The sequence below is a fragment of the Aquarana catesbeiana genome, linkage group LG03 (genome assembly GCF_042186555.1).
Source record: "Aquarana catesbeiana isolate 2022-GZ linkage group LG03, ASM4218655v1, whole genome shotgun sequence".
In the NCBI taxonomy this organism is placed as follows: domain Eukaryota; kingdom Metazoa; phylum Chordata; class Amphibia; order Anura; family Ranidae; genus Aquarana; species Aquarana catesbeiana.
This window is the reverse complement of record NC_133326.1, coordinates 19,273,891-19,300,479: the sequence shown is the minus strand read 5'-3', so window position 1 is coordinate 19,300,479 and position 26,589 is coordinate 19,273,891. Positions and strand designations below refer to the sequence as shown.

Below are 26,589 nucleotides of genomic sequence, written 5' to 3'. Positions count from 1 at the left end.
AAGAAGCAGTCTCTCCTGACCGCAAAACCACAATGTTTTTGACTGCAAGAGCCAAGGATCTCTGTTAAATTTGTACCGAAAGCAGATATTTGCAGTTTTCTTATAACAAGCCTAGCTAGAATCACTCTGCATACAAATGACAAGACCTTCCAATTTAATTACGAGGGCAGACAATTAAGCAGTTCTACTCATTTCGCCGTTCACTGCACGCTTGCTTGGTCACTGGAGAAACCTCACAGTGATACTTCAATCATCCAACCACAAAACCACTCTGTTTTCTTGCGCATACCAACAGATTTTATAGCCTCGCTTGCTATGTCTAAATGTCATGTACCGCTATGCATGCATTTCTACTAAATGAGCTCTGTTTACAAGACAGGGCTGTTGTACAGGGAAATAAGATGGTTAAGGAACATTATAAACCAAAGATATCCAACTTTAAAGAGGAATTCTAGGAAAAAAAATATTTTTGTTTCGCAAATCTTAGGTTTTTCAAAATTTTTTTTTACAATATATATGAACACATCAAGATAGTGCGGTAAAGGCAATGAAACAGAAGCAAAGTTTGCTAAAGAAATGTCGATTGGTTGCAACAACGAGGACCATAAGCAAAAGCAAGGATCATGGGAATGTTGAACCCCTGAGGCTCCACAACCAGACAGGAACAGGATCAGGGCTACTAAGAATGGCAATGAGGAGTGCTACTTGTCGATTATGATGAGTGCCTCTGTGTGGGCTAGAGAGGGGGTGCCCCTTAGTGCATAAGGGGGGCATAAAAGTTGGGAGGGGAAGAGTCGGGGGTTAAAGTTGGGTATAGGTAGAGAGAGAGAGAGAGAGAGAGGTTAAGGAGTAAAAAGAGTTAAAGTGATTGTAAACGATCACCTTGGAAAACAACCCATTCAGTTTAACATAGAAATGAAAGGCAAAACATTTTTCTAAAGATATTAAAAAAAACATTATAAATACCTTTCCCCCCCCCCCCCCTTTTTTTTTTTTTTTTTTTTTTATAAGTGATCACAGTCTCTCTGTTCTCAGCTGCATAAGAGCTGGGGGAGGAGAAACAGCAGCACACTGAGCTTTCTAGTGAATGGCTGTGCAGCTGGGGTGTGTCAGGACAAGTCTGTTTATTGGAGGAGAGTACACAGTGTTCCCAGCACAGCTAGAGAACTGAGCGCGGTGTGCTCTCCCGCTTAGTGCGGTCAGTTTTTTTAATAGGAAAGCAGAGGGACTGGTAGGAACGCCAGTGATTTCACATAAAGGAAGCAATAAAAGAGGGCAGGATACTTTCTCATAAAAGTATATGGTACAGCAAACATCTCAGAAATATGAAGTGTTGGGGTAACAAAAGCTTTAAGAGAACAACATGCCTGGGGGTAGGTGTAGGGGTTGGGGTGGACGTGGAATCACAAATACTCCTGCAGAGGCACCATCCCCTAAGAATATGCAACTATGATCCAAAAAATGGCAGCTTAATAAAGTTTATACATTTTTCTACAATCAAGGTATTTGCATTCTATTTTCTTTATACTCCTCTGATGTACAATCAAAGTCCTACCCTGTTCTACCTTTTTTTTTTTTAGTTGAACATGCCTGGGGGGGGGGTGCAAAATAAGGGGTGATAGTGGGTTGGAAAGTCATCCCCTGTGAACCAAGAGCTAATCCTATTGATGGCAGACAACAGTGATCACACCAAGACTGGGGTACAATCTATATTCAAGCGACCATTTAAGTTATCCATGGGTTCCAGTCCTTAAAAAAAACTTGGCGCGGGAATCCTCTAGCATGGCAGCGAGCTTCTCATGGACTATGGTACCCCATAAGCCTTTGTTGGACTTAAAAAATGGTTGATGTCAAGCCCTGGCTAACATCTGTCAGGAACGTAATCCCCACCAGCTTCCTCTGGTTGTGGAGAGGGTTGGGATTGGCCTATGTAGTAGGCCTTCCCACGGATTACAGGCCAGAGGTATTTAACTGCCTGTAAATTTATGTCGACAGAATGGCACCCGCCGCAAGCTCCGAGACTAGGATCGTGGGTCCCGTGGACTCGATGTCCGCGGAGATACCCGCGATCGTCTCACAGAGAGGAAGAACGGGGAAATGCTAATGTAAACAAGCATCTCCCCGTTCTGCCTAGTGACACTGTCACTGATCAGTGTCATGTCACCCCCCCCCCCCCCAGTTAGAATCACTCCCTAGGACACACTTAACCTCTACACTGCCACCTAGTGGTTAACCCCTTCACTGCCAGTCACATTTACACAGTAATCAATGCATTTTTAATCGCACTGATCGCTGTATAAATGTGAACGGTCCCAAAAATGTGTCAAAATTGTCCGATGTGTCCACCATAATGTCGCAGTCACGATAAAAATCGCTGATCACCGCCATTACTAGTAAAAAAGAAAATTTATAAAAATGCCATAAATCTATTCCCTATTTTGTAGACGCTATAACTTTTGCGCAAACCAATCATAATACGCTTATTGCGTTTTTTTTTTACCAAAAATATGTAGAAGAATACATATCGGCCTAAACTGAGGAAAAAAAATTTTTTATATATTTTTGGGGGATATTTATTACAGCAAAAAAGTTAAAAAAAACATGCTTTTTTTCAAAATTGTCGCTCTTTTTTGTTTATAGCGCAAGAAATAAAAACCGCAGAGGCGATCAAATACCACCAAAAGAAAGCTCTATTTGTGGGGAAAAAAAGTGCGTCAGTTTTGTTTGGGAGCCAAGTTGCACGATCGCGCAATTGTCAATTAAAGCGACGCAGTGCCGAATCGCAAAAAGTGCTCTGGTCCTTGGCCAGCCAAATGGTCCGGGGCTGAAGTGGTTAATACTGCTCTAATTATATATTTTTGTACTGTATTGTACTTTAATTCCATATAGGGATACACAAGGATAACTTTTGCAAAGCAAACCGCTCTTTTTCCTTTAGTACATCAACCTCTTCGTAACTAATTAAAAAAAAAAACAAAACTCCTCCTGGCCAAAATAAGGCTGGTCACAAAAGCATGCAACTCCTCTCATCATGGAGAGTTTTTATATAAAAGCGTATTTAATACATTCCAGTACAATCAATAGACCGTACACTCGAGAAATACTCTTATTTTGGAGGAAAGATCTTATGCAAACTGAACATAGAATAAACATGGGAGTATCAACATTTTAAGGCTCAACTTTGTTGAGAATGCCTTGCTAAAAAAAAAAAATACATTACATACAGAACCTTTCACCATTGTCCAGTGCCACCATTATCTTTCTTGCACTGGTTCCCAAGTCAGCCACTGTGGGGGTTATTTACTAAAACTGGAGTGTGCAAAATCTGACTCAACTTTCCATAGAAACCAATCGGCTCCCAGGTGCCAAAGCTTAAATTGAACAAGTTGAAGTTAGAAGCGGATTGGTTACACCATGGCACAGCTGCACTAGCTTCTGAGTGCTCCAGTTTTAGTAAATTTACCCCACTGTCACACCGTTTCAATAAATATTTTCCTGTAGGCTTATATGTACATTTAACATTTTATGAATGCCATTTACTTGTAAAAGCCTCCCTCCTTATGTATATACCCTAAAGCTAGGAGACTACCATTGGGCACCGCCATCTTAAATGTGATGTCAGCAGCCTCAACACCACCACTCAATGATGCTCTATTGTATTCCTCTTTGCTTCTCATCCAGCTACTGCAGAAAAGGTTATGTAGTTAGGTGGGGGTCAGAGGAGCTGGACCACCACAGATGTTAATTACATACTCCCAGAGGAAATGAGGGCTAGGACATGCAAGAAAGGGGGTTGTGTTTGGGTATTGACTCTCCTAGGAGTAGTTACCTTTTTTAGCTAGTTCAGAGGCACACTGCAAATTTACACAAAAGAAAAACACTGCAAGTAAGCCTATAAAATGCATGAATCTGCAATTTTTTTAAGTTGGTGGATGAGGACCAGTGTCGCCAACCTACCAGATTGAAATTTACTGGCACAACCCCCAAAATTTACTGGCACCACCAAGTTTTTACTGGCGTTTCACAAAATTTCCAAAATTACATTTTTAGGTGTAAATTTCAGTATTTAGGCTACAAACAGGTATGCTAGGCAAATAGCAATGTGATTTAAGGTAGATATTAAGGTAAAAAAACATATTTTTGTTATTTTTGACATAATAAGGAATTATCTAGTCCAATCACCTCCTGCCTCCATCACCTGTCACCATTACTCCCTGCCTCCAACACCCCCTGCCAGACTGCCTCCATCCCCCTCTGCCACCAACACCACCTGCTCCAGTCCACCCCCCCTCTGCCACCATCCCCTTCTGCCACCGACCCCTCTGCCACCATCATACCATGTCTCCACCCCCCTCTGCCTCCATCCCCCTCTGCCACTATCTCCCTCTGCCACCATCACCACCTGCCACCATCACCCCCTGACACAATCCCCCTCTGCCACCATCATATCCTGCCTCCACCCCCCTCTGCCACCATCACCCCCTGCCAGACTGCCTCCACCCCCCTGTGCCACCAACACCACCTGCTCCAGTCCATCCCCCTCTGCCACCAACACCACCTGCTCCAGTCCATCCCCCTCTGCCACCATCCCCTTCTGCCACCGCTCCCCTCTGCCACCATCATACCATGTCTCCACCCCCCCTCTGCCACTATCACTCCCTGCCTCCATCCCCCTCTGCCACCAACACCACCTGCTCCAGTCCATCCCCCTCTGCCACCATCCCCTTCTGCCATCATCATACCATGTCTCCACCCCCCCCCTGCCACCATCACACCCTGCCTCCATCCCCCTCTGCCACCATCACCCCCTGACACCATCCCCCCTCTGACAGACTGCCTCCATCACACCCTGCCTCCATCCCCCTCTGCTTCCATCCCCCTCTGCCTCCAACACCACCTGCTCCAGTCCATCCCCCTCTGCCACCATCCCCTTCTGCCACCGACCCCCTCTGCCACCATCATACCATGTCTCACCCCCCCCCTCTGCCACCATCACACCCTGCCTCCATCCCCCTCTGCCACCATCACCCCCTGACACCATCCCCCCTCTGCCAGACTGCCTCCATCACACCCTGCCTCCATCCCCCTCTGCTTCCATCCCCCTCTGCCTCCATCCCCCTCTGCCACCAACACCACCTGCTCCAGTCCATCCCCCTCTGCCACCATCCCCTTCTGCCACCATCATACCATGTCTCCACCCCCCCTCTGCCACCATCACACCCTGCCTCCATCCCCCTCTGCCACCATCACCCCCTGACACCATCCCCCCTCTGCCAGACTGCCTCCATCACACCCTGCCTCCATCCCCCTCTGCCTCCATCCCCCTCTGCCACCATCACCCTCTGCCACCATCCCCCTCTGCCACCAACACGACCTGCTCCAGTCCATCCCCCTCTGCCACCATCACCTTCTGTCACCGTCGGCTGGGCTGTCACTCTGTCCCAGACTCCCCCCGGTTCCCGTAGACTCTGGATTGCCTGGTCCTGGATGCAGGGCTCCCCTCCATTCCGCCGGCGCATGCTGCTCAGCCTCCGAGACCTGCTGCTCCAGTCCAGTGCTCCAGATTAGTGTTACAGATTTTAAATGTTGGCGCGCCTGGTGGCGGGATGTGCTAATACATCACTCGCCTTGCCACCAGTAAAGCGCGCCAGCGCCGCTCAGACTCCGTGAGATCCGCCCCCCCCGCCGGCCGAAGAGAGGATCTGCTCGGCAAGCTCCGGAACTGCGCATGCGCAGTTCCAAGCCGGACCGATCACGGCTATTTTTTACTGGCACATTCCCGCTACTACGGACATTTACGGGCGGGGAAAAAAGTGCCCGTTTTTACGGGCTGCCCGTAAAAATACGGGCGGTTGGCAACACTGATGAGGACTATCCTATAATAAAAGAGGTTCTAGATTATAGGCGATGCCCCAGGAGGGAGCGTATATGCTGAGGTCACCCAATTCAACAGGAATGTCATCTGAGAATTTGAGAAGACATGTTGTACCGTGTAGCAGAAACACAATTAAGCCCTTTTCAAACTTCTCACAAATGCAATGGGAAGCAAAAGTAGCTGGTGCTAATGACAGTTGCAGGTGGCCAGAGGTGACCAAGCCATTGCAGGTGGGCAAAAGTAGCTGGTGCTAATGACAGTTGCAAGTGGCCAGAGGTGACCAAGCCATTGCAGGTGGGCAGTGGAATGAGACCGAAAAGACCATATTGGTGCTTTGGGAGCAGGAACAGCTGTGGAATGTTTCCTCTAGGATGAAATAAAAAACCTAGTGGAGAACATAATCGCTCGACTCCCTTAGCCGCAAACCCTACCATGAGAAATTGCATTTGTGAGAAGTTTGAAAAGGCACCCAATTGTACCAAATGTGAGATAGCTCCCAGTGTTTCAGCCGGATGGGCCTAAGTCACTATAGGGGTCTTCAGAGACAGGGGCTGTGCCACAGCTCTGGACCTGGAAGGGACTCTGTAGATAACATGGTACAAGGCTTGGAAAGCACCCCAGTGTAGAAGTCAGATGAAGCACACATCCCAGAGCTATTCTTCTATCTTCAAGTCCAGCAGGGTCCTCCAAAGAGTGAACAGCAGTCTGTCCCCATATGGGAGTGTGCGTATTGCCACGGGGACACTGCCATAGGATACAAACAGAGGCTGCCTTTATTATTCTCCCCTTTAAGAATTCTAGTTCCCAATATATCATTCTGATCTGATCTGCTGCAGCTGTGAGCTTCGTAATGGCTTTAAAAACCAGTGAAAGGTTTTTTCCGATAAATATGACCTGGGGGGTTCTAGAGCTGCCTGATCACTCCTATTGTAGTGATCGAATATATAAATGGGTGTATAGATGTTGAGTGGGTATGATAATTAATTAGTATTATTATAATGATGATGATGTAAGTACTCTTCCGCAGCAACCCAATTCTTCCAGAGAGATGCACTTTATTGACTTCCAACACAGAACAAAGTCCAAAGTCCACAGATGACAAAGAAATCCGACAGAGGAAATATAATTCAGAACCCCATGTCTTAGGTCCGAGTGTGCATACACAGACAAGCCTCACTCATACACAGACGAGCCTCACTCCCCCCAACCTATAGACTGAATGCCGTGTTATATTCACCAGGCATTGAATGGCTGAGCAATTTGATTGGCCTTTCAATTCAGGACTTTGATTAGCTTTAGTCTTTCAAACAGACAACAACCCCCAGCCGTGAACAGCCGTGAACCACCCCAATTTGCACTCCCGCATATCAACATCAACAAGTCCTCTTTAGATATATGTAATTAGATTAGATTAACATACCACCTGAATACCCTTTGAAATGTTCAAATAGACTTGCATATGATTAACACATCAAAGAGTCTTCAACTTTTCCCTTGCTATGTTAAAATTCAGTTGGACAATGCAACTGAATTTCTGGTCAGCATGGCACTCCAATACAATATTATACATAAATTGGCCAACATATTACAACACCTATGAGGTTCTTAAAGTGTGTCCCCCTACCCTCTCCCCGTAGCTACCATGCTGGTTTCCTAGGATCTCCCATTGACTCCAGAAGTGATATGAATTACATCACTTCCGGGGTCACAGCTGTTGCCCCTCAGATGGCAGAGGAAATATTGGGGGTCTAATATCTCCTCAATGTATCCACAAGCAGTACCTGTCATTATATCCCCTCAGCGTCTTGCCCAGATCTACCCTACATGCTCCAAGAACTGTTCCAGGTGCAAGTAGGCAGTGGGGACATTTTTTCAGATCGTCTGGGAGTGTCCGCTTCTCCAGGATCTTTGGCAGGCAGAGGTTTGGGATATTAACACGATTGGGGACCTCTCTGCGGCTGTGGACCCCAAGGTCCTCCTCCTATAAGGCATCTGCGACTCGGTGGCCTAATCTACCCAGATGGCTTTTTGTGTCCTATGTTGGTTTTTATGCCAGGAAAGCTATCCTTTTGAAATGGAGACAACTTGACCCCCTCTACAATTACCCAGTGGTGATCATTAATTGATTCAGTCTTACCTCTTTATAAGCTTACCTACATGGGCCTTAAGTGCCCTCAAAAATTTGGGAAAATATGGGATGCCTGGGTGGAGGCTAAAGCCCTGACAATATGAACCTTTGGTTTGACCCCCACCGTGTGTTTCTATTGGCTGGAGTACTGACTTTCATATCCGTATGTTGAGTTTCCCATACTTGGTATTTACCCCTGACATTGATGCCCTCTTTTTTCTACCCTCCCCTCTTTATGCAGGTATTCGTCTTGGCCTTCCTATTCCTCTCCCACCTTTTTTTCTCTGCCCTCCCCCTCTTTATGCAGGTATTCATCTTGGCCTTCCTACTCCTCTTCCGTATCTCCCCCCCCCTTTTATGCAGGTATTCCTCTTGGCCTTCCTACTCCTCCCGCCCCCCTTTGTCTGCCCTCCCCTCTTATTATAGGTATTCCTCTTGGCTTTAATACCTCTCTTCCCTATCCTCCCCCCTTTTTTTTATGCCCTCCCCTCATTATGCAGGTATTCCTACTCCTCTTCCCCTGTACCCTTCACCCCCCCCCCTCTTTTTTCCCCCTTTTCCCAGTGAATAGTGGGGTGAATTATCTCACTGTGCCTGTGCTGTCGCCCTACTGGGTTGGAGTTTATTTATTTGCATTTTGTCCTTTTCATACTGGAGATGCTGATTTGTTGCTATGCTACCTTAACATCTAGTGGGATAACTTTGTACCCATTTTTGCATTATGTATTGTGGAATGCTTTGATGCCCTTATATCCTCGGATGTTCCTCTTCGTGCTGTTAGTCACTGGTGATTATTGTGCTTCACTGTATGGTGGAATTATGACTGTTATATTTTATTGATAATTAATTCTAGGGTCGTAATTCATGACCCTAAATTCTCTAAATCTGATGATCTGCAAAGGCATTTAAAGCGAATTTTGGGTTCCATACTTTTTTACGATTCCACATGTGTGCAATTTTAACGGCTTGACATATTTGGTATCCATTTACTTGACACAACCCATCTTTTATATTTTACCAAAATTATGAGTTTACTCTGAAATTCATTTTAGCGTTTTTCCTAAAAAAAAAAGGGATGTAATAAATAACTTCTACCATTTTATTTTTTCAGGGTCTCTGCTTTCAGAACATAATATACTTTCATGGGGTTTACAGTAATTTCTAGCAAAAAATGCAGATTTTTAACATGTGTTCAAAAAGTTTTAAAATTGCCTGGGTAGACCAGTGGTTGAGGATTCCCAGTGTTCAGAAGCCTTCCAAAGGTTAACAGAGTGCATCGCTTTGTTTTAAGTCCATTAATAAACTATTGTCTACTCAATACCATTCTGCAGTACGTATTCTTTCAATGGTTTTTGTTTTACAATGAAAGAACATAACAGACGTACATGCATTTTCCTTATTATTCGAGGTTTACAAAATAGGCAGCATCAGAATGTTGAAGATATGCCAGCAAGACCTTACACAGGGCACAATACATGCAGTATGACTCCAACGAGCATCATCTGGGTCACAATGCAGTTATATAAAACGGGTATACGAAGAACTACAAGTGATCAAAATGTTCCCAATGTGCAGTGTTTCTTCTTAATAATCATTTCAGGGTCAACTGAAGTGTGGATTTAGAAAAACTAAAATACGAGTTGTACCAAAGGTGATGCAAAAGTGGGCATAACTTTACTTAAATCGGTCGTTCAATTTTACATGTTGGTAGAGTAACCCCGCCTCTATAGTAACGCCTCTTCTTTTTAACTGCAGGTAAATATTGGATTCCAAGCAGGAGCAACATGTCTCAGAAATAGGGTGAGATAGCCCGGCCGTTGCACACCACACCCCACCTGGGTGGTTCGCAGGTAAAAGCAGCCTCAGCTCGATTGACCCACGATAAATGCTTAAGGGTCCCCCACTCAAAGCCGTAAAGAGTTGGATGCCGCTGACTAGTGAGGGTGCAGGCTGAGAAAAGGTCCATCCAGACCCAAAGCATACTTAAGAAATAGGGAGAGATAGCCCGGCCACCTCACCTGGCCCGAGTGGGTTAGCAGGTGAAAGCATACTTAGCTCAATTCATCCAGACCATGACTCCAAGTCGTAGTCTGGATGAATCGAGCCGAGTATACTTTTACCCGCTAACCACTCGGGCAAGGTGAGGTGTGTGGCGACCAAACTATCTCTCCCTCAGAGCACCCACCCCCTACATCAGGGTCCCCATCAGAGGCCCTTTTACGTTAAAATATCCCTTAACATCATGGTTCCACCTGACCTCAGGGTCCACATTAGAGTTCCCCATTTTACATCAGAGCCTCCATCAGAGACCCCCACCCTCCCCATTGCAGAGTCTCCACTAACAGCAGAAGACCCTCCAAAATCCCCCCCATACAACAGGTTCCCCATCCAAGTTCCCTTTACATCAGGGCTCCCATCAGTGTTCCCCTTTACATCAGAGTCCCAATCAGAACATCAAAGTCCCCCTTTACAAAGTCTCCATCAGAATCCCCCTTACATTATAAGACCCAAAAGAATCTTCCTTACATCAAAGTCGTCATCAGCGTTCCCCATTGAATAAGTTCTCATCAGAATCCCCCCTTAGCTTACAGCTTTAAATACTTAGTATAGCCCTTGTGAAATGTGTTCTATTTTAAGTTATGGACAGAAGGCTCCCGTTGCCATCAGAAAGGTCGGTTAGAGTTGGCTATATGGAATCTGGGATTTATTCAGTACACAGCATGTATAATTTTGTTAACTCTAAGTTGCATATTTTAGTAAGAGGTGTAATGGTGATTGAATCTAGGTGCGAAAGCCAGGCTCTAGAGTGTGGAAACACTGTCACATCATCAAAAATAAAAGTGCTAATGTAAAATTGCCTTTCATAACTTTGAACATTGGATTACATTACATCTATTGGGCGTATAGTATATGCTAGAATTGCAAGTGCACAGTACTATGACCCAAACACAAGGCAATACAAGAAGCCAGGAATAATCCACAGATCATACTGACATTTAATACTGAAAACATGAGGGGAGCCATTAAGTACTGTTTAGTAGGGGAAGACAAAAGGAAAAATGTATCTTGAAGTAGAAAAGAAAAGCTATTCTAATACTTCGAGGCAAAACCCAAAACCAGTGTAGAGCCCAAACCAGACATGGAAAATGACTGACCACTGTTACCATCCTCAGAGCCAAAATCAGGCCCTGTTACGGCTATTCTGGGAGCCTGAATACAACATGGGGCCATCCAGTGTAACCATCTTGAGAGCCTAAAATGACATGGGGTTATCCAGTGTAATCTACTTGAGAGCTTGAATACGACACAGGGCCATCCAGTGTATCCATTTTCAGAGTCTGAATAGGACATGGGGCCATCCAGTGTAACCCTCTTCAGAGCTTAAATACAATATGGGGCCAGCCAGTGTAACCATTTTGAGAGCCTGAATATGACTTAGGGCCATCCAGTGTAACAGTCTTCAGAGCCTGAATATGACACAAGGCCATCCAGTGTATCCATTTTGAGAGCCTGAAGATGACATGGGGCCCATCCAGTGTAGCCGTCTTCAGAGCCTGAATACAACATAGTGCCATCCAGTGTAACCTTCTTCAGAGCCTGAATATGCAGAGTATCGCACATATGGAAAGTGCCATGGGCACCATATGAAGGGGGCACTCTTGAGTGGCTGGATCCCCCAACTTTATCCTGTGCCCCCCCCCCATCACTTAAATGAAACGGACACTGGGAGCATTGGCGTCTGCAATTCAGGGCCGATAATGGGCAGAAATAGGGATTATTTCACCACTTTTGTGTGCAGGCGGAGTGATCCACCACACTGCGGCTCCCGACAATTAAAGTCCTGGCCCCTTCTATATCTATACGCTGAGGCAGGCTAGGTTTTTAATTTGTCGGGCGTTGCAGTGTGGTAGATCACTCCGCCTGCACATGAAAGTGATAGTGTCCCACACCGCTCAGTCCGTTGCCCAGCTCGGTTCTCAGTTATAAGGGACGCCACTGGTCTATGGTTCTCGGGTCACTCAGGGAAATGCTGCAGAAGGAGCAATGGACCCAATTCCTGGGCCCCAGGTAGGAGAAGTTGGCCGGATCGGGTGCGGAGAGACACAGTGTTGCCATCTGTCTTGTTTCACTCTGCGATGGCTCCCTGGAGCACTAATAGCTTCCCTCTGTCCTCTACCGTCAGCTGCTGCGGGGGGAAGGGGGGGTGGTTGCTATGATTTAGTTTGGTAACGGTAAGCTGCTCAGCACAGAGAACTTCCCAATCATTTACTGTCCAGTGCAGCTGAGGCTGCCGGGAAAAGAACTGGGGAATCTCTGTCCTCAGTCCCTTTCTCTGTCTCAAAAGTGAGATATTAGGGGTCTGTTTATAACCCTGTCACCATAGCCCCCCCCCCCCCCAAACAGGGCTAGACAGTGCCACCTATCAGTGCAGCTCATCAGTGCCACCTGTCAGTGCCAGTGTCACCTATTAGTGCTGCCTATCAGTGTTTGTGCTGCCTCATCAGTGCTGCTTTATCATAGTTACATAGTAGGTGAGGTTGAAAAAAGACTCAAGTCCATCAAGTCCAACCTATGCGTGTGATTATGTGTCAGTATTACATTGTATATCCCTGTATGTTGCAGTCGTTCAGGTGCTTATCTAATAGTTTCTTGAAACTATTGATGCCCCCCGCTGAGACCGCCGCCTGTGGAAGGGAATTCCACATCCTTGCCCCTCTTACAGTAAAGAGCGCTCTACGTAGTTTAAGGTTAAACCTCTTTTCTTCTAATTTTAAGAGTGGCCACATGTCTTGTTAAACTCCCGTCTGCAAAAAAGTTGTATCCCTATTGTGGGGTCACCAGTACGGTATTTGTATATTGAAATCATATCCCCTCTCAAGCGTCTCTTCTCCAGAGAGAATACGTTCAGTGCTCGCAACCTTTCCTCATAAATAATATCCTCCAGACCCTTTATTAGCTTTGCTGCCCTTCTTTGTACTGGCTCCACTGACACTGGGAGCATTGGCATCTGCAATTCAGGGCCGATAATGGGCAGAAATAGGGATTATTTCACCACTTTTGTGTGCAGGCGGAGTGATCCACCACACTGCGGCTCCCGACAATTAAAGTCCAGGCCCCTTCTATATCTATACGCTGAGGCAGGCTAGGATTTAATTTAATTGTCGGGAGTTGCAGTGTGGTAGATCACTCCGCCTGCACGTGAAAGTGATAGTGTCCCACAGTACCGTATTTGTATATTGAAATCATATCCCCTCTCAAGCGTCTCTTCTCCAGAGAGAATACGTTCAGTGCTTGCAACCTTTCCTCATAAATAATATCCTCCAGACCCTTTATTAGCTTTGTTGCCCTTCTTTGTACTCGCTCCATTTCCAGTACATCCTTCCTGAGGACTGGTGCCCAGAACTGGACAGCATACTCTAGGTGCGGCTGGACCAGAGTCTTGTAGAGTGGGAGAATTACCATTTTATATCTGGAGTTGATCCCCTTTTTAATGCATGCCAATATTCTATTTGCTTTGTTACCAGCAGCTTGGCATTGCATGCCATTGCTGAACCTATCATCTACTAGGACCCCCAGGTCCTTTTTGCATCCTAGATTCCCTTAGAGGTTCTCCCCCCAGTGTATAGATTGCATTCATATTTTTGCCAAATGCATTATTTTACATTTTTCTACATTAAACCTCATTTGCCATGTAGTTGCCCACCCCATTAATTTGTTCAGATCTTTTTGCAAGGTTTCCACATCCTGAGGAGAAGTTATTGTCCTGCTTAGCTTAGTATTGTCTGCAAATACAGAGATTAAACTGTTTATCCCATCATCCAAATCGTTTATGAACAAATTAAATAGGATTGGTCCCTGCACAGAACCCTGGGGGACCCCACTACCCACCCCTGACCATTCTGAGTACTCCCCATTTATCACCACCCTCTGAACTCGCCCTTGTAGCCAGTTTTCAATCCAGGTACTCACCCTATGGTCCATGCCAACGGACCTTATTTTGTACAGCAAATGTTTAAGGGGAACTGTGTCAAATGCTTTTGCAAAATCCAGATACACCACGTCTACGGGCCTTCCTTTATCTAGATGGCAACTCACCTCCTCATAGAAGGTTAGTAGATTGGTTTGGCAAGAATGATTCTTCATTAATCCATGCTAATTACTCCTAATGATACCGTTCTCATTACTAAAATCTTGTATATAGTCCCTTATCGCCTCCAAGAGATTACATAATATTGATGTTAGGCTAACTGGTCTAATTCCCAGGGATGTATTTTGGGCCCTTTTTAAATATTGGTGCTTGGCTTTTCTCCAATCAGCTGGTACCATTCCAGTCAGTAGACTGTCAGTAAAAATAAGGAACAATGGTCTGGCAATTACTTGACTGAGTTCCCCAAGTACCCTCAGGTGCAAGCCATCTGGTCCTGGTAATTTATTAATGTTAAGTTTCCCAAGTCTAATTTTAATTCTGTCCTCTGTTAACCATGGAGGTGCTTCCTGTGACACGTCATGAGGACAAACACTGCAGTTTTGGTTACTGAAGCCCCCCAATTCCCTTGTGAAGACTGAGAAGAATAAATTGAATACCTTTGCCATCTCCCCATCCTTTGTGACCAGATGTCCTTCCTCATTCTTTATGGGGCCAATATGGTCTGTCCTCCCTTTTTTACTGTTTACATACTTAAAGAATTTCTTGGGATTTTTTTATGCTCTCCTCTGCTATGTGTCTTTCATGTTCTATCTTAGCCGTCCTTATTGCACCCTTACATTTCTTGTTGCATTCTTTATAAAGTCTAAATGCTGATGATGATCCCTTAACCTTGTATTTTTTGAAGGCCTTCTCCTTGGCTTTTATATGCATTTATACATTGGAGTTAAGCCATCCAGGACTTTTGTTCACTCTTTTAAATTTATTACCCAATGGAATGCATTGGCTAATGCCCTTATTTAACATGCTCTTAAAGCAAACCCATCTCTCCTCAGTGTTCTTTGTTCCTAAGATTTTATCCCAATTTATGCCTTCTAGCAAGGTTCGTAGTTTAGGGAAGTTGGCTCTTTTGAAATTCAGTGTCTTTGTATTTCCCTTATGTTTACTATTTGTGTGATTTATACTGAGGCCAATTGACCTGTGATCGCTGTTACCTAAATTGCCCTGTATTTCCACATCCGTGATCAGGTCTGTATTGATGGTAATCAGTAGATCCAGTATTGCTTTATTTATAGTTGGTGCGTCTACCATCTGACCCATAAAATTGTCCTGCAAGACATTTAGGAACTGGTGAGCCTTAGATGAATGTGCGGTTCCCTCCACCCAGTCTATGTCTGGATAGTTAAAATCCCCCATTATGATAACACTTCCCATCCTTTCTGCTAATCCAAATTGTGGTAGGAGATCTGTCTCCACTTCCTCCCTCAGGTTAGGGGGCCTATAGCATCCCTTTGGAGCTCTACCCATAAGGATTCCACCTCCTCCCTAGCTCCCTTAGTGATGTCATCTCTCACATTCACTTGTACATTATTCTTGATATATAGGCATACCCCTCCCCCTTTTTTACCCTCTCTATCCTTGCAATAAAGGGTATACCCTTGAATGTTTGCCAGCCAATCATGAGAGCCATTGAACCAGGTCTCTGAAATTCCCACAAAATCCAAATCCTCCTCATACAACAGTATCTCTAGTTCACCCATCTTGTCCGCCAGGCTCCTGGCATTGGTGAACATGCCACGTAGTTTAGACCGGTTGCATATTATCCTCTTATTGGGTGTTCCGAGATTGCAACTAGGACTTGCTACTATACTTACCTTGGGTTTATGTACTTTGGTCAACCTACCACTAATGCCGCCAATACTACCCTCTGGAATATGTTCCGCACTGACTATCTCTACCTCTGGACTCTCCCCCCTATTGGCCTAGTTTAAAAACCCCTCTAACTTTTTGGCTTTCTTCATTGCCAGCTGATCTGCACTACCCTCATTTAGGTGCAGTTCGTCCCTTCTATAGTACCGGTTATTGACTGAGAAGTCGGCCCAGTCATCCAGGAACCCAAACCCCTCCTTACTACACAAGCTCTTCAGCCACTTGTTTACTGCCCGAATCTCCCACTCGCAGAACTACGCGCACTCACAATACACAAGTACACAATACACAAGTACTAACGATACACACACACTACTCAGACAACACTCAGGTACTCACACTACACAGGTACTATGACCCCTGTTATAACCTCCTGTTTTTAACTCTGGTTTTTAACTCACCACTTAGTCCAGTTCCACTTGGACAGAGTTCCAGCAAGCTCAAAGATGAGTAGGCTCACAATGAGTTCTACAGGTTATATAGGCCTCAAGCACCTGTGACCAATTAACCACTCCCCTTAATTAGTAGGCTGAAGGACGCAAAGAAAAAAAAAACTTTTAAAAAGTGTCAGAAAAAGGCGTTAAAAAGCTACAAGGAAAAGCCCCAAAACTAACCTAAAAATGCAACCCAGCAATCACCAGCAGTCAAAAAGCAAAACTTGTCCACGCTCTCCACTCAAGGTCCCCACTGTTTAGCTTCCAAACAGCGGTCTGGCCTATCAGTGCCCATAAATACCGCAAACCATCAGTGCTGCCTATCAGTGCAGCTCATCAGTGCCAATCCATAATTTGCTAATTGAAAGATTAAAGAGCTTGACTTGTAGTTTTGTTAGCCATTTTTTTTGTTAAGGTTATCTGAAAGATGGGTTTCAAATGTTTTGACAGGGGCGCAGTTTCAGTGCTTGCCATAGGCACCATTTTCACTAGATAGGCCTCTGTGAATATGACATGGGGCCATCCAGTGTAAACGTCTTCAGAGCCTGAATATGACATGGGAGAACAGCAAATTTAGAACAGCAAATTTTTTTTTATAGTTGTAGTACCCTTATAAAGTATGAAATATCCCGAGGCACCCCAGTCTAAAATGTAAATGTTAATAAGAAACCTGAGGCTGGGACAATGCACACAATCAACTTGATGAAATTAACTTCACATTAGAAGCCCCTTTTCATGTCAGTGGTCCCCCCATCACATCACAGACCCCCCCCCCCAATCACAGGCCTTCTCCTTCCATCACATTAGAATCCCCCCCCCCCCCCCCCCCATGTCAGAGGTCCCCCTCAAGTATGGACGTTCTTCAGTCTTTCCTTAAATCCTGTGGAGAGCCCTGCATGCTGCCTGCCCTGGATCAGGGTTATACATTGCCATGATGCGGAGGAGCTGGCCGCCAACACCATAGCAATAAATGACTCCTTTATCCTGACCCTACCTAGAGCATCACTGTTTTGTATGGTGCTGGCAGCTGACCGGCCCACAACATGGCAACTCATGAGGATCCAGAGCAAACTGGGTCTTGTGATATGCAAAACAGGGATGCAAAAAAAAAAAAATAAAAGCCCATCGCATGTCAACTCTGAATAACTCCAGCACCCAGTCCCCCGGCTTCTATGTTGATCATCACTGCTTCATTGGAAGGGGTTCTACATCCAGCACAGATTTCACATTCTACACGGTAATGAACACACACAGAAACCCCGTGTTGTAAACAAGCCTCTGCAGTTAAAGTAGCCGAATTTTGATGTGAATCATTAGCTTTTCTTCTAAACACCAGATGCAAAACCAAAACAAGGACATAGCTGAATGACTATCCCTATGGTTCGCTTATTTTGGCTCAGTTTTTTGTTTTTCCCCCGTAATTTTCTTTAAAGGCAAAGAACAGGACATTTGTGCAGTGAGTTTATTTTGAAGCATTGTTTGCCGTAAAGAAACTTTTAATGAGTTTCATAATTTTACAAACAAGTCTGCCTCGCCCGGTAAGCATGGCTCCGCCAAGCCCAGTATGCCCGGCTCCCAAAAAAAGCCCAGTATGCCCGGCTCCCAAAAAAAGCCAAGTATGCCCGGCTCCCAAAAAAAGCCCAGTATGAATGGCCCTGCCAAGCCAAGTAGGCCAACTATCAGTCCCTCCCCTCACGCCAGGGTCCTAGGTGTAATCCTAGACTCTGACTTTTCATTTCAGCCCCAAGTCCAATCGTTGTCAAGTTTGTAGAATTCACCTCCGTAACATCTCTAAAATTCACCCCTTTTTAACAAATTAAACCACCAAGCTCCTCATTCACTCCCTTGTTATCTCTCGCCTTGACTATTGCAACTCCCTTCTCATTGGCCTGCCTCTCCATAGGCTATCCCCTCTTCAGTCATGAATGCTGCTGCCAGACTTATCCACCTTACCAACCGATCAGCATCTGCCGACCCTCTCCGCCAATCCCTACACTGGCTCCCGATCACCTAGCGAATTAAACTCAAAATACTAACCACAACATACAAAGCCATTCACAACTCTGCCCCGAGCTACATCACCAATCTTGTCTCCAAATATCACCCAAATCGACCTCTCCGCTCTTCTCAAGACCTCCTACTCTCAAGCTCTTTCATCTCCTCCCATGCTCGTCTCCAGGATTTTTCCAGAGCCTCGCCCATCCTCTGGAGCTTGCTACCTCCACCGGTCCGGCTATCCCCTACTCTTGCTACCCTCAGGCGATCCCTGAAAACTCATCTCTTCGGGAAAGCCTATCACATCTCCAACTAATCTCCTACCACTTCCATCAGCTCATTCCCCACAGTTACAACCTTTAGTACCACCTGCCCCACCCTATTAGATTGTAAGCTCTTCTGAGCAGGGCCCTCTGAATCCTCATATTTTATTGTATTATAACTGTATTGTCTCCCTTTTATATTGTAAAGCTCTGCGTAAACTGTTGGTGCTATATAAATCATGTACAAAATAATAATATGCCGGGCTCCAAAAAGCCCAGTATGCATGGCTCCAAAAAGCCCAGTATGCATGGTTACGCAAAGCCTAAGCCACAATTCATAGAGCGCCCAGCATTTTTTTTAAAAAGAATACAAGGTGTTCTCCGATTGGATAAGGTTGAGAGGTGGGGGCAGTGACATCACTACTGTATCTACAGCTTGTCCAAACAAAGGTGGTTTTGTATACTTTAGTATATGTACTTGTATGTATGCAAGAGTATCTAAGGCCAAAATGTAAAATCCTATATTCCATTTCCACATTGTATTCCATATGTATGTTTCTAGCCTACTTCTATTATTCTGAATGATCTTGAAGTTTGTAAACTTACTTTGTGAAGATCCCACAGATTTCCTTCCTTGAATTCTGTGACACATAGTCACTATGCCCTGTGAGTAGGCACTGCTGTGTCACACATTTCACAGAGCCTGCCTTCTGAGAGGAGTTTTAAGAGGTGGATTCAGTACTGGAATCATTGCTGGTAGGCAAGGTACCGTGGGATATGTAGTCCTTAGAAATGGAGAAGCTGTAAAGCATGCATGGAATCCAGGAAGTCATGGAAAGAGACGGCCAGCAGACAGCACTCAATATGAAAGGAGATTTTTTTTTCAAGCAACTTATATTGGAATGTCAAAAATAACTATTACCATATATACTCGAGTACAAGCCGAGTTTTTTTGTGCTGAAAGTGCCCCCCTCGACTTATACTCGAGTCACTGCCATCTCTGCATACCTGATCAGCCCATGTCATGCTCAGACGGCAGCTGACCAGTGTACAAAAGCCGCGCCTCCTCCTCGTCCGTGATAGGGGAACACTCCGTTTCCCAGCAGTGAGTCAGTGTTCAGCCTATCACGGACGTCCTCTCGTCCTCATCCCATGGACGAGGACGAGGATGTCTGTGATAGGCGGAACAGTGAACACTGACTGCTGGGAAACCGTGTTCCGCCTATCACGGACGAGGAGGAGGCGCAGCTTTTGAACACTGAATGGCTGCCATCTGACTGCATGACATGGGCTGATCAGGGAGGCTGCAATGGACACAGGGAAGGCCTGCAATGGACACAGGGAAGGCCTGCAATGGACACAGGGAAGGCCTGCAATGGACACAGGGAAGACCTGCTATGGACACAGGGAAGACCTGCTATGGACACAGGGAAGACCTGCTATGGACACAGGGAAGACCTGCTATGGACACAGGGAAGACCTGCTATGGACACAGGGAAGGCCTGCTATGGACACAGGGAAGGCCTGCTATGGACACAGGGAAGGCCTGCTATGGACACAGGGAAGGCCTGCAATGGACACAGGGAAGGCCTGCAATGGACACAGGGAAGGCCTGCAATGGACACAGGGAAGGCCTGCAATGGACACAGGGAAGGCCTGCAATGGACACAGGGAAGGCCTGCAATGGACACAGGGAAGGCCTGCAATGGACACAGGGAAGGCCTGCAATGGACACAGGGAAAGCCTGCAATGGACACAGGGAAGGCCTGCAATGGACACAGGGAAGGCCTGCAATGGACACAGGGAAGGCCTGCAATGGACACAGGGAAGGCCTGCAATGGACACAGGGAAGGCCTGCAATGGACACAGGGAAGGCCTGCAATGGACACAGGGAAGGCCTGCAATGGACACAGGGAAGGCCTGCAATGGACACAGGGAAGGCCTGCAATGGACACAGGGAAGGCCTGCTATGGACACAGGGAAGGCCTGCTATGGACACAGGGAAGGCCTGCTATGGACACAGGGAGGCTGCAATGGACACAGGGAGGCTGCAATGGACACAGGGAGGCTGCAATGGACACAGGGAGGCTGCAATGGACACAGGGAGGCTGCAATGGACACAGGGAGGTATGCAATGGACATAGGGGGGCATGCAGCTGCAGATGGGCATTGTTGACCCTCTTTTTCCACTTACAGTAGCTGCTGCATTTCTCACCCTCGACTTATACTCGAGTCACTGCCATCTCTGCATACCTGATCAGCCCATGTCATGCTCAGACGGCAGCTGACCAGTGTACAAAAGCCGCGCCTCCTCCTCGTCCGTGATAGGGGAACACTCCGTTTCCCAGCAGTGAGTCAGTGTTCAGCCTATCACGGACGTCCTCTCGTCCTCATCCCATGGACGAGGACGAGGATGTCTGTGATAGGCGGAACAGTGAACACTGACTGCTGGGAAACCGTGTTCCGCCTATCACGGACGAGGAGGAGGCGCAGCTTTTGAACACTGAATGGCTGCCATCTGACTGCATGACATGGGCTGATCAGGGAGGCTGCAATGGACACAGGGAAGGCCTGCAATGGACACAGGGAAGGCCTGCAATGGACACAGGGAAGGCCTGCAATGGACACAGGGAAGGCCTGCAATGGACACAGGGAAGGCCTGCAATGGACACAGGGAAGACCTGCTATGGACACAGGGAAGACCTGCTATGGACACAGGGAAGACCTGCTATGGACACAGGGAAGACCTGCTATGGACACAGGGAAGGCCTGCTATGGACACAGGGAAGGCCTGCTATGGACACAGGGAAGGCCTGCTATGGACACAGGGAAGGCCTGCTATGGACACAGGGAAGGCCTGCAATGGACACAGGGAAGGCCTGCAATGGACACAGGGAAGGCCTGCAATGGACACAGGGAAGGCCTGCAATGGACACAGGGAAGGCCTGCAATGGACACAGGGAAGGCCTGCAATGGACACAGGGAAGGCCTGCAATGGACACAGGGAAGGCCTGCAATGGACACAGGGAAGGCCTGCAATGGACACAGGGAAAGCCTGCAATGGACACAGGGAAGGCCTGCAATGGACACAGGGAAGGCCTGCAATGGACACAGGGAAGGCCTGCAATGGACACAGGGAAGGCCTGCAATGGACACAGGGAAGGCCTGCAATGGACACAGGGAAGGCCTGCAATGGACACAGGGAAGGCCTGCAATGGACACAGGGAAGGCCTGCAATGGACACAGGGAAGGCCTGCAATGGACACAGGGAAGGCCTGCAATGGACACAGGGAAGGCCTGCAATGGACACAGGGAAGGCCTGCAATGGACACAGGGAAGGCCTGCAATGGACACAGGGAAGGCCTGCAATGGACACAGGGAAGGCCTGCAATGGACACAGGGAAGGCCTGCTATGGACACAGGGAAGGCCTGCTATGGACACAGGGAAGGCCTGCTATGGACACAGGGAAGGCCTGCTATGGACACAGGGAGGCTGCAATGGACACAGGGAGGCTGCAATGGACACAGGGAGGCTGCAATGGACACAGGGAGGCTGCAATGGACACAGGGAGGTATGCAATGGACATAGGGGGGCATGCAGCTGCAGATGGGCATTGTTGACCCTCTTTTTCCACTTACAGTAGCTGCTGCATTTCTCACCCTCGACTTATACTCGAGTCACTGCCATCTCTGCATACCTGATCAGCCCATGTCATGCTCAGACGGCAGCTGACCAGTGTACAAAAGCCGCGCCTCCTCCTCGTCCGTGATAGGGGAACACTCCGTTTCCCAGCAGTGAGTCAGTGTTCAGCCTATCACGGACGTCCTCTCGTCCTCATCCCATGGACGAGGACGAGGATGTCTGTGATAGGCGGAACAGTGAACACTGACTGCTGGGAAACCGTGTTCCGCCTATCACGGACGAGGAGGAGGCGCAGCTTTTGAACACTGAATGGCTGCCATCTGACTGCATGACATGGGCTGATCAGGGAGGCTGCAATGGACACAGGGAAGGCCTGCAATGGACACAGGGAAGGCCTGCAATGGACACAGGGAAGGCCTGCAATGGACACAGGGAAGGCCTGCAATGGACACAGGGAAGACCTGCTATGGACACAGGGAAGACCTGCTATGGACACAGGGAAGACCTGCTATGGACACAGGGAAGACCTGCTATGGACACAGGGAAGGCCTGCTATGGACACAGGGAAGGCCTGCTATGGACACAGGGAAGGCCTGCTATGGACACAGGGAAGGCCTGCAATGGACACAGGGAAGGCCTGCAATGGACACAGGGAAGGCCTGCAATGGACACAGGGAAGGCCTGCAATGGACACAGGGAAGGCCTGCAATGGACACAGGGAAGGCCTGCAATGGACACAGGGAAGGCCTGCAATGGACACAGGGAAGGCCTGCAATGGACACAGGGAAGGCCTGCAATGGACACAGGGAAGGCCTGCAATGGACACAGGGAAGGCCTGCAATGGACACAGGGAAGGCCTGCAATGGACACAGGGAAGGCCTGCAATGGACACAGGGAAGGCCTGCTATGGACACAGGGAAGGCCTGCTATGGACACAGGGAAGGCCTGCAATGGACACAGGGAAGGCCTGCAATGGACACAGGGAAGGCCTGCAATGGACACAGGGAAGGCCTGCAATGGACACAGGGAAGGCCTGCAATGGACACAGGGAAGGCCTGCAATGGACACAGGGAAGGCCTGCAATGGACACAGGGAAGGCCTGCAATGGACACAGGGAAGGCCTGCTATGGACACAGGGAAGGCCTGCTATGGACACAGGGAAGGCCTGCTATGGACACAGGGAGGCTGCAATGGACACAGGGAGGCTGCAATGGACACAGGGAGGCTGCAATGGACACAGGGAGGCTGCAATGGACACAGGGAGGCTGCAATGGACACAGGGAGGTATGCAATGGACACAGGGAGGTATGCAATGGACATAGGGGGGCATGCAGCTGCAGATGGGCATTGTTGACCCTCTTTTTCCACTTACAGTAGCTGCTGCATTTCTCACCCTCGGCTTATACTCGAGTCAATACGTTTTCCCAGTTTTTGTGGTAAATTAGGTGCCTCGGCTTATATTCGGGACACTTATACTCGAGTATATACGGTATTTGTATTATTATTATTACAATGCTCATGCTATAAAATGAAATGTATGCTGTGACCACAGAAGTCTCTAAACGAAGATGAGTGCACTTTCCGAGTTTCACATAGTTGAATATTTTAATAGACAGCATTAGTTTATGAACCAATTCCATGTGTTGTCTGAAGATGCTCTACAAACCAAGGTTCATGTACAGCTACAACGGCCGCAAAGAGCGCAAAATAAATAAAAGAACAGAACAGGCAGGAATTCAGGGCCAGAAACTAATTATAAAACACAGAGCACCTGATCACTGCGAAGGAGACGTGCCATCTGCACATAAATGTGTCTACTGATCTGTAAAAGCAACAAAATGCACGTTTTCCAGTCCAGGATTACAAGCCCCATTCAGTGCTCAGCACTTAGATGTCGTCACTGTTGTTGCCTGAGCTTTGATTCAGCAGCAGCTCCCAGGCAGTTAAAGTGGTACGAACCCCAAAAACAAATATATTGCTGCTTGCCAATCCTTAAACAGAACTAAACTCAATCAACGTGAACTATTTTTAATCCTTACGGTGCTAGCATTAGCAAACAGATAGGAAGGTAGATTATATTTACTTGTTTTAAACCTTTTTTTTTTTTTTTTTTAAAAAGGTTTTATTATTTTTAAACATTTCTTCAGCCGCTTCCTGGTTTCTGGCCTAGGCCAAAATTATGTCATACATCCCAGGAGTCTTCATGGGAGGAGGGGCTTCCTCAGCCAAGCACACCCTCCCTATTATGTTTGTTTTACATTTAAAAAAAAAAAAAAAAAAAAAAAAAAAACACATTTCTTCAGGAGGTTCCTGGTTTCTGACCTAGGCCAAAATGATGGTATATATCCCAGGAGCCTTCATGTGAAGAGCAGGAGGGGCTTTCTCAGCACACCCTCCTGCCTGCATGTCTCAGCTAAGGACAGATGGATTCCAGAAAGTAAATGCTACATCAATCATCTGCCCTTAGTCAAGATGGCAATGGCCAGAAATGCTAGGGGGGTGCTAAGTTATCGCTAAAGAATAAGGCATGGAGACATGGATGGATGGGGGAGTTTGCTTTGAACATTAAAATATGAATTAAAATGTTACTAAACCTACAACTGTAAAATCAGTCTGTATATGCAGTAAAGCATGCACTGTATTATATACTGTGTACACCGCCTGCACTGTATTATATATTGTGTACACCGCCTGAAGTATATTAGAAACTGTACACGTTATTATTTACTGTGTACACCGCCTGTACCCTAATATATACTGGACCCTGCCTGCACCCTGTGCTGCCAAAGGCACCCTGCCTCGATCTTGCAGTGCATTATGGGGCGCTCAAATTTGCGGCAAACGCCCCATATTTTGCAAACAAACACAATCCCTAGTTATTATGCAGAATGCAGGGTGGGGAGTAGGCTGACCTCGGAACACAGGGGTCGGGAGTGGGGGGCACTCAGAACGCAAGGGGTCGGGAGTGGGGGGCACTCAGAACGCAAGGGGTCGGGAGTGGGGGGCACTCAGAATGCAAGGGGTCGGGAGTGGGCCGTGCACAGAACGCAAGGGTCGTGTTGCGCTCAGAATGCAGGGTGAATGGTCAGCTCCTTCTCCTGCCCTCTGTCCTGAGCTAAGCTGCCTCCTGCTCTCCGATGTTCACCGATAACAGCGGCGGAGGAGGAGGCTTGTGGGAGCGAGACCAATGGCAGGGCCGGCCCTAACGGGTGTGCCAGGTAAATGACATTGGAGTGCTGTATCTGGCCCAAGGGCCGTAGTTTGAGGACCCCTGAGTTACAACAGTTATTGGGATAAAGGCAGTGCTTTTTTAACTTGGGGAATAGGTGCGGGAACTCCCCCCACTACCTACCTCCGAGTGCTGTCCCTTGGTTCCAACTCCTACCCACTCAGAATGCAGGGTTCGGAGTGAACCGCGCTCAGAATGCAGGGTTCGGGGGTGCGCCGTGCTCAGAATGCAGGGTTCGGGGGTGCGCCGCGCTCAGAATGCAGGGTTCGGGGGTGCGCCGCGCTCAGAATGCAGGGTTCGGGGGTGCGCCGCGCTCAGAATGCAGGGTTCGGGGGTGCGCCGCGCTCAGAATGCAGGGTTCGGGGGTGCGCCGCGCTCAGAATGCAGGGTTCGGGGGTGCGCCGCGCTCAGAATGCAGGGTTCGGGGGTGCGCCGCGCTCAGAATGCAGGGTTCGGGGGTGCGCCGCGCTCAGAATGCAGGGTTCGGGGGTGCGCCGCGCTCAGAATGCAGGGTTCGGGGGTGCGCCGCGCTCAGAATGCAGGGTTCGGGGGTGCGCCGCGCTCAGAATGCAGGGTTCGGGGGTGCGCCGCGCTCAGAATGCAGGGTTCGGGGGTGCGCCGCGCTCAGAATGCAGGGTTCGGGGGTGCGCCGCGCTCAGAATGCAGGGTTCGGGGGTGCGCCGCGCTCAGAATGCAGGGTTCGGGGGTGCGCCGCGCTCAGAATGCAGGGTTCGGGGGTGCGCCGCGCTCAGAATGCAGGGTTCGGGGGTGCGCCGCGCTCAGAATGCAGGGTTCGGGGGTGCGCCGCGCTCAGAATGCAGGGTTCGGGGGTGCGCCGCGCTCAGAATGCAGGGTTCGGGGGTGCGCCGCGCTCAGAATGCAGGGTTCGGGGGTGCGCCGCGCTCAGAATGCAGGGTTCGGGGGTGCGCCGCGCTCAGAATGCAGGGTTCGGGGGTGCGCCGCGCTCAGAATGCAGGGTTCGGGGGTGCGCCGCGCTCAGAATGCAGGGTTCGGGGGTGCGCCGCGCTCAGAATGCAGGGTTCGGGGGTGCGCCGCGCTCAGAATGCAGGGTTCGGGGGTGCGCCGCGCTCAGAATGCAGGGTTCGGGGGTGCGCCGCGCTCAGAATGCAGGGTTCGGGGGTGCGCCGCGCTCAGAATGCAGGGTTC

The 26,589-nt window shown here is 47.9% G+C and overlaps 1 protein-coding gene across 2 annotated transcripts in view; it reads right to left on the bottom strand.

The window, feature by feature from the left end:
- PCSK6 (proprotein convertase subtilisin/kexin type 6) overlaps positions 1-26,589 on the bottom strand; it is a 338,484-nt gene that overhangs the window by 137,753 nt on the left and 174,142 nt on the right. The gene's annotated exons all lie outside the window — the stretch shown is intronic.